Source organism: Corylus avellana, chromosome 5, assembly GCF_965113065.1.
Source record: "Corylus avellana chromosome 5, dhCorAvel1.hap1.2, whole genome shotgun sequence".
Lineage (NCBI taxonomy): Eukaryota > Viridiplantae > Streptophyta > Magnoliopsida > Fagales > Betulaceae > Corylus > Corylus avellana.
In genome coordinates this window covers 16,051,931-16,060,749 of record NC_142494.1, presented here as the reverse complement: position 1 = coordinate 16,060,749, position 8,819 = coordinate 16,051,931, and the positions used below count along the sequence as shown (strand labels likewise).

Here is an 8,819-nt window from a genome sequence, read left to right as displayed (position 1 = left end):
ATTTGTTAGAGCATAAACAACATAAATTCTAAGTGAAGGCCTCTGCAATTCTTCACATATCGAGCCACGAAATCTTTAATACCTCCAAGAACATCTAACTAGATAGAAGGAGCCAGCAAGCTAACTGAAAATGTTAAATAGGATTTTAATAAGTTCTACCTCAATAAGCAGAAATGGTTAATTCTGGGTGTGAAGCCGAGTCCTTTTTGAGAGTTCACCTTACCTGAAACATTAGCTATATTTTTCAACGCAGTAAAATCAGAGAACTCACAAACCACAACTGCACAGCAGTCTCACCAGCAAGTATAAACTAAAAACATATTGAATCTTTGGCTGGTGACAACAAAACATAACCTAAAAACACAAAAGCCTAAGCTTTTAGCTCATAAAAACATCATTACTTTACTGCCTGAAACAACCCTATAGCTGAGTGGCTCATTACTCAAAAACCAAAATCAACTATAAACACAATCTACATTTCCTACCCTGGTATTCTCCGCTACCAAATACGAGATAATAGTAAATAAGAACACCATATAAATCAACATGATCATAATTCAAAAAGCTAATATCATAGACAATAATATTACATACCAAAAATCCACAAAGATACACCAAAACAGAGGAAATCACCTAAAACAAATCACAATCTACAAAAAACAATCAACCTATTTGTTTCTCATAAAATCAAAACGGAGCCGGAAGGCACGGACCAATTCCTTAAAACAACGTAGTTTTGGAATAGGGAAACCGGAGCGAGCAACCTAAAGGCCCTAATTGAGAAATCGGAACTTTAAATATTATTCATATTAAAATAGCATTTGTTTGATGAAATAACTCCATACAAATAATGAGAGTGAAATAGGAAATTTTCATATTATTCATAATCCTATATTAAGCACACAAATTCAGTAATTGTAAAAAGTAGAATGTGGAACTAGCATCAAGCACCTGGTTTTCTTTGTGCGCTAACTACCACCAAACGAATTCCCATGTCGCCCCAGAACTCGGTCTTTTACATTGAGTAGAACAAGGCTCTCCACATAAGTATCCAAATAAAAATCCGCTGGGACTACAAGGTCGGAAAGAAAACAACCTTCCACCCGTGTGCACTAGAGCTTCACAACTATTTGTAAAGCCTATCACCCTGTTAAATCCCCCAATGCAAATATCAAACAGCTTACTCCAAGATTCCGCTACTCCATACTGTTTCATCACCCACACGGCCTGAGACGCCTCGTTACCAAGTTCGTTACAAGGGACAAGCGCAAGCAACCCATCAAGTAGCGCCACAGTAACGTTCAAGTTTTCCAGCCCTTGTAAGCTCTTAGGCATACTCAGTTCACCAAAGGCCTCATCCTTCATAGTAAACGACACGATCACATTGCGAAAGGGGGCCTGGTCCCATGTGTGTGCAGGCCAGTGGAGTACCCCATTCACGAAAACCGACGAGGACCAATCTCTTATGATGTAGGGAGGACCAGGGGCCGTGATAGAGCGCCATATGCCAGTTCGTAGTGTATAAATCTCAACGAGAGATGGAACAGTTTCGTAACAACGAAAATAAGTGTCTGGTAGATAAACGAGCCTCACCAATTTGTAATCATCGGTCATGGGATCATACCCAAAGCCAAAAGAGTGGTCTAACCAACCGAGAGATTCAATATTAGGCTCGGGAAGGGATATGGATTTTTGAATAGAAGGGTTCCAGAGAACCAATAATCGTGAATATTTATAGGCAAGACAAAGTAGGCCATTAGATGAACCAACTAAGTGCAAGGGATAGTTGCAATAATTGTTAAATGGACCACGCAATTGTATGAAATCTGATGGGTATGAAAGGAAACCCCCTTTCTGTTCTACATCATCTTGATTGGGATACAGCAGGAGGGTGTGTTTGGCGTAGAAACGCTTGGATACGTTGTAGTCATGGCTGATGAAAAGGCAGGGTGGGTGTTTGTGTTAGGAAATTAATCTTATTTCCTAAGACCCGTGAGATGCGAAAAAGAAGAAGAATGCGGAATAACATAGATAAGCAATCACACACGACATAAAGATTTAAGTGGTTCGGCTTAACAAGCCTACATCCACTGGCAGAGATAACCCAGAGAAAATTCACTATCAAAAGATGAGTACAAGAGAGTAACAGTGCGAAAAAACCACTCAAACCCAAAGCCCTAAATACACCTAATTCTCACTTTGCCCAAAGGAGAATAATAACAAAAACAAAAAAACAAAAAACTCTCTTTTTCTTGGTGCTCTCACCTTTTCTTTCTCTCAATTGTTTTTGGCACACACAAATTCACCTTGTGCTTTGTTCCTTATATAGAAGCTTAACTCTCATTTTACATGTTGGTCTAGGACTTCTACTATAAGTCAAACAAGGAGTCCAATTACACATAGGAAAATGACTCCAAAACCCACATGTAAAGGAGCAAACCGGTTGAACCAAGAATCTCTCATACTTGAAGAAGGAGACAAACCATTGGGTCCCACTATGACTTTTAATTCAAGTCATACTTAACAATCTCCACCTTGACTTGAATCCCATCAAGTCTACCAAAACGTGTCTCCTCCGGATGTCTCTGCCTCAGCCCCAAAGGGCAATCATACTTCACAAGTGTCCCTCAAGTCCAAGCGCCTCTTGAACTTGAGCATAGGACCTGATTTAGACATCACACCATGCCTCCCTATCAATCCCGTCAACCGTACAGCTTTCTCCGATGACTCTTTCTTCCTGTAGACCCATCTGCATTCTTTAGCCTTATTTCCCTTGGGTAATTCTGCCGATTCTCAAGCTTTACCTCTTCATAGTGACTCCACCTCTTTTAGCATACCATTCTAAACAAACAATGAATCTCCACTACAAGTAGTTAGAGCAAAAGAAACCATATCCTCAAAGCCATACCTCTCTGGTGCCTTTTGATCACGTTTCTCTTTGCCTCTTGCTAAAGAATAAAACTCTTTCCAGTGTTGTGAGTCTCTTGAAGATTCTCCGTCATCACATTCATATCTAAGTGAACACTATTTATCAAGATCCACCTCCACGAATTGTTTATCTTTCTGAACTATACTTTCAAAAAGCTCATCTAAGTTAACAAACTCAGACTTCTCTGGTTCCTTCTTTGTAACTTCATGTTCTACACTTGACCCATCCTTATACATAGCACACTCATTAAAAGTCACATTCCGACTTCTAATGATCTTCCAATTTTGATCATCCCAAAATTGGTAACCGAAGGCCTCATCTCCATATCCAATGAAGAAACATTTACTAGATTTACCATCTAGTTTACTCATAGCATCAAACTCAACATGGACATACGAAGCACAACCAAAAACTTTCAAATGTAAAAGATTTACCTCTTTTCCACTCGAGACTTCTTCCAGTAGTCTATGGCTCAGGGGAACGGAAGGCCCCCTATTTATCAGGTATACAGCAGTGCTCACTGCATCAGCCCAAAAAGTCTTTGGTAACCCAGCATGTAACCTCATACTCCTAGCATACTCATTGAGAGTTCTGTTCATGCACTCAGCCACGCCATTTTACTGCGGCATTCCTAGGATAGTTTTCTCCATTCTAATCCCATTCACTGCGCAAAACTGTTTAAACCCCCTGTCTTCGTATTCTCTTCCCTTGTCTGATCTCAAACACTTTAGCTTCAAGCCCGATTCAATCTCAACCATGGCCTTCCATTTCTTAAAAGTCTCAAATACATCAAATTCACTTTTCAAGAAATAAACACATACCTTCTTGCTTAAGTCATCAATAAATGTGATGTAATATCACGAGCCTCCAAGAGATGCCACTGGTGAGGGACCCCACAAATCCGTATGTACCAGCTTCAGCTTTCCAAGCTTAGGTGTTTTGCCAACTTCCGCGAAACTCACCTTCTTCTGCTTTCCTAGGATGCAGCCTTCACACAAATCAGACTCAACTGACTTCAACTCTGGTAGTTTCCCCTTTGACATAAGTACCTTCAACCCTTTCTCGCTCATGTGCCCAAGCCTTAAGTGCCATAGTTTTGAGTCAGCAGTCGTATCTACAACAGCATCTGTATCCTTGCTGTTCGTGGTCATATAGAGAGTAGCCGTCTTATGACCACGAGCCAAAATTCTGGCTCCCTTGCTGACCTTCCACTTTCCACTATGAAAATGAATTGAATGCCCTTCCTCATCAAGCTATCCCACTGAAATCAAATTCCTTTCAGCTCCGGAACATGCCTGACCTTCTGCAGCTTCCATACCAAGTCACTGTGAACTCTAATGCGAACATCGCCTAGGCCCACAACATCCAGCGCCGTTCCATCAACTAAATACACCTTTCCGAAATCTCCACCAACATAGTTCTCGAGAATTTCACGGATCGCTGTCATATGAAAAGATACTCCGGAGTCTAAGACCAAGAATCAAGGGGACTGTCAATAGAGAGAAGTAGGGCATTATATACTTCTTCTATCACTACGTTTGCATAATCATTCTCAGTCTCCTTCCGCAGTTCCCGGCAATTCTTCTTGTAGTGGCCAGTCTTGCCACAGTTCCAACACTCAGGTTGTTGGCCAAATCCGAATTTGCTTTTCCCTTTTCTAGAATTTGATCTGCCTTGACCAAAGTTTCTATCTTGTCCTCTGCCCTGAGTCTCAAGGTTTAAAGCAGCACCAGAACAAGAGGCTTCACCCGCATCTTTTCTGCGAACCTCTTCACTTAGAATCAAATGCCTGACCTCTTCATAGTTCAGTTTACTCTTTTCTACAGAGTTACTCACAGCCATCCTCACTACTTCCCAGCTATTTGGCAAAAATGCCAAGATGATCAACGCGCGAACCTTATCATCAAAATTAATTTTCACCGAGGACAATTGATTTGTGATGGTGTTGAACTCATTGAGATGATGTGCCACCGAAGCTCCTTCCGCCATCTTTAGGTTGAACAATTTTTTCATCAGATGCACCTTGTTGTTAGCCGACGGCTTCCCATACATGCTTGACAAAGCCTCCATTAGACTTGTTGTGGTATTCTCCTTTACAAAGTTGTGTGCAACTGATTTTGACAATGATAACCTGATAACTGCTTGGGTTTTACTATCAAGCAGAGCCCACTCGTTATCATACATGTCGTCGGGTTGTTCTTCCAAAAGAGGTTGATGAAAATCCTTCCCATAAAAAATATCTTCAATCTGTACCTTCCAATATCCAAAATCTTTGCCGTCAAATTTCTCGATTCCCATCTTTCCTTCTTCACTTGCCATCGCTCCCACTCGAACCAACAGCTCTGATACCAGTTGTTAGGTGGTCTTGGGCCTATCTTAACTCCAAAAGTTAGCTCAAGAGGTGAAGCTTTCCCTCACACTTATAAACGGACCACCAGCCTCTTCCACAACCGATGTGTGATAACCCCAACAATTGTTAAGTATGACTTGAATTAAAAGTCATGGTGGGACCCAATGGTTTGTCTCCTTCTTCAAGTAGGAGAGGTTCTTGGTTCAACCGGTTTGCTCCTTTACATGTGGGTTTTGGAGTCCTTCTCCTATGTGTAATTGGACTCCTTGTTTGACTTATAGTAGAAGTCCTAGACCAACATGTAAAAAGAGAGTTAAGCTTCTATATAAGGAACAAAGCACAAGGTGAATTTGTGTGTGCCAAAAACAATTGAGAGAAAGAAAAGGTGAGAGCACCAAGAAAAAGAGAGTTTTTTTTTTTTTTTTTTTTTTTCCTTTTGTTATTATTCTCCTTTGGACAAAGTGAGAATTGGGTGTATTCAGGGCTTTGGGTTTGAGTGGTTTTCTCACCCTGTTACTCTCTTGTACTCATCTTTTGATAGTGAATTTTCTCCGGGTCGTCTCCGCCAGTGGATGTAGGCTTGTTAAGCCAAACCACTTAAATTTTTGTGTCGTGTGTGATTGCTTATCTTTGTTATTCCGCATTCTTCTTATTTTTTGCATCTCACAGGTCTTGGAAAATAAGATTAATTTCCTAACAACTGGTATAAGAGCCCAGGTTTACTAACAAGTCTCTGTCCAACAGTTTACAGGAGAAACAGGTTGTCGCTGTTCCGACCCAGGGCCCGATGTGTGAGGGGGAGATTGTTGGGGTTATCCCACATCGGTTGTGAAAGGAACTGATGGTCCATTTATAAGTGTGAGGGAAAGTCTCACCTCTTAAGCTAGCTTTTAGGGTTAAGATAAGCCCAAGACCACCCAACAGTTGGGAGTTGGAAAGAGAGTGATTGAGGTGGGTGGAGATTAGAGAGCACCATGCCTTTGAAACACACCTGAATCTCATGAGCGACTTCATTCGCAGTCGTGAGAGGATGTTGGTGATAACCTCCTTTGGCACACAGTCCGATATTGGAAGAGAGCTGCCCTCACAGATTAAGCTGAAAAGAGAGAGTAGGGTTTGCTTTAGTAAGAGGAAATGAAAACAGTCGAAGAGAGTAAAATAATGTTGTCAGGGCCCGGGGGTGTAAAAGTGAGTGACCTTTTTAACAAGGAAAACAAATCTGTCATTTAAGCCAAAGGTTTTATTTATTTATTTATTTTTGTGAAAAGGTGCTTAAGGAGAAAAGTACAATTCGTTTTATCCAAGAATTGCAGCGGAAGTTTTTCAACAAAAAAGTTCACAGCTGAATAATGAATGAATAAATAAATAAAACGAGAAACTTCATAAAGCTCCCTTAAACTTTTAACCGTTTTGACAAGTACTCTTTGTATTTTTAAAATTCTCACTTAGGCTCCCTCAACTTTGGTTTGTTCTCACTTTAGACCTTTTTAACGTTAAAGTCAAATAATTTGACTTTTTATACCCATTTTACCCTCCTAAAACTACGTCGTTTTGTGTCCTAAAACTACAACACCTACCCAACCCAAAACGACGTCATTTTAAGCATTAATATATATATATATATATATTTTAACAAAGAAAAGCAAAATATTAAAAAAAAAAAAAATAGAGGAAATCGGGGTGGCTGGAGCCACCCCCTGGCCGATCTAGGGGTGGTCGAACCACCCCCATGGCCAAGGGGGTCGTCCGGCCATCCCCAAAAGGCCAGGGGTGGCCCCAATTTCCTTCTTTTTTTTTTTTTTTTTTAATATTTTGCTTTTCCTTCTTTTTTATTTATTTATTAATATTATGTTCAAAACGACGTCGTTTTGGGTTAGGTGATGATGTAGTTTTGAAACCCAAAACGGTGTAGTTTTGGAGTCCAAAACGACGTAATTTTGGTCAAGGGTAAAATGGGTATAAAAAGTCAAATTATTTGACTTTAACTTTAAAAGGGTCCAAAGTGAAAGTAAACCAAAGTTCAGGAGGCCTAAGTGAAAGTTTTGAAAATTCAAGGAGTGCTTGTCAAAATGGCTGGAAGTTCTGAGAGGACTTTCTGAAGTTTTCCCTAAATAAAATGTGCTACAAGTCCATTAATGGGCATTTTTATGCCGATGCAAATCAGTGGTTATAATGTCAGCAAAGAAAAAAAAAATAGTGGTTATCATGCTGGATGATAATTCTGTTAAAAATTATTTCATGAAATTTAAAATGTCCCTATAATTTGAAAAGTTCAACTTTCCCTCTATTTGTTGTTTACTGTTTGTCCCTCATTGAAAAACTATTATAATTTTTTGTGCTTTATAAGGGATTGATTTTCTTTTAGGGATATATGCAAAATTAGTTATCGTAGTTCACTTAATTTACAAATCACTCATGTGGTTTAAAAAATAATTTATAGGTCCATAAGGTAAGCCAAAATAATATTTTACTCCCTAACTTCGTGTTTTTTTTTTTTATTTATGCTTTTAAAAAATGACAATTATGTTTTTGCATTTCATTTTGAGGCTCCAACACATACTCCACGTCAAATTAAATAAACATAATCTATCTATATCCCATGTACCGCCATTGTCTTCATCTTCCCCTACAATTATTGCCGTCGTCTTCATCTTCCCGAACGATTCTTGCCATCGTATTCATCTTCGTCTTCATGCCGTCATCTTCATCTTTCCCACCAATTCTTGCCGCCGTCGTCTTCATCTTCCCCAAAAATAAGGACACAGAGAGAGGAATAGATTGTTTCCGATGCCCGTAAACAATTTTTGAAGATGCTTCAATGTAGTGCCCCAGAATTTTCAAAGCTATTTAAATAGATTATTTTGATAATGATGTTATTTTAATATCCATTGTAGCTAAGGATTTTAATTCTTGGGAAATTTATGAGAGTGGTAATTAGAGAATGGTAATTGGTGAAATAATAAGATAGTAAATGGTAGGTATAAGGATGGTAAATTGAAGGTAGAATAGTATAGGGTTGGTGAAATAGTATAGGGTTGGTGAAATAGTAAAATGAGGGTATAATTGTAAATTGAAGGTAGAATAGTATAGGGTTGGTGAAATAGTATAGGGTTGGTGAAATAGTAAAATGAGGGTATAATGGTAAATTGAAGGTAGAATAGTGTTTGATTTTCTCCTATAAATAGAGCTCTTCTCCTTCAGTATTTTCACCACTCATCTCCTCTCCCATCTCTTGCATATATTCTTCCTTCTTCCGCTTTTTACTCGGTCTTTCTTCTTTCTAAGAGTGTTTACTCAGAACAGAGAGAGAAAGGGCGAGACCAAGCGCTACAAGAAAGAAAGAACACAAGAGATAGCGGACTTTAGAAATTAGTTTCAAAAGATATACTAGTGATGTTAGTCATATTGGAGCAACTAGATTCCTTCATACCACTTTTAGCTTCAGTCTAAAGGTAAGTAAATTCACTACCCCTTCTAAAATTACTTCATGTCATGCTATTTATTCATTCTTTAGTAAATTGTAAATGATTATTTTATTTA

General features: G+C 39.0%; 1 pseudogene; it reads right to left on the bottom strand.

Annotated features, from left to right (window-relative positions):
- Positions 1-968: 968 nt before the first annotated feature.
- Positions 969-8,021, bottom strand: LOC132181898 (F-box/kelch-repeat protein At3g23880-like; annotated as a pseudogene).
- Positions 8,022-8,819: the final 798 nt, after the last annotated feature.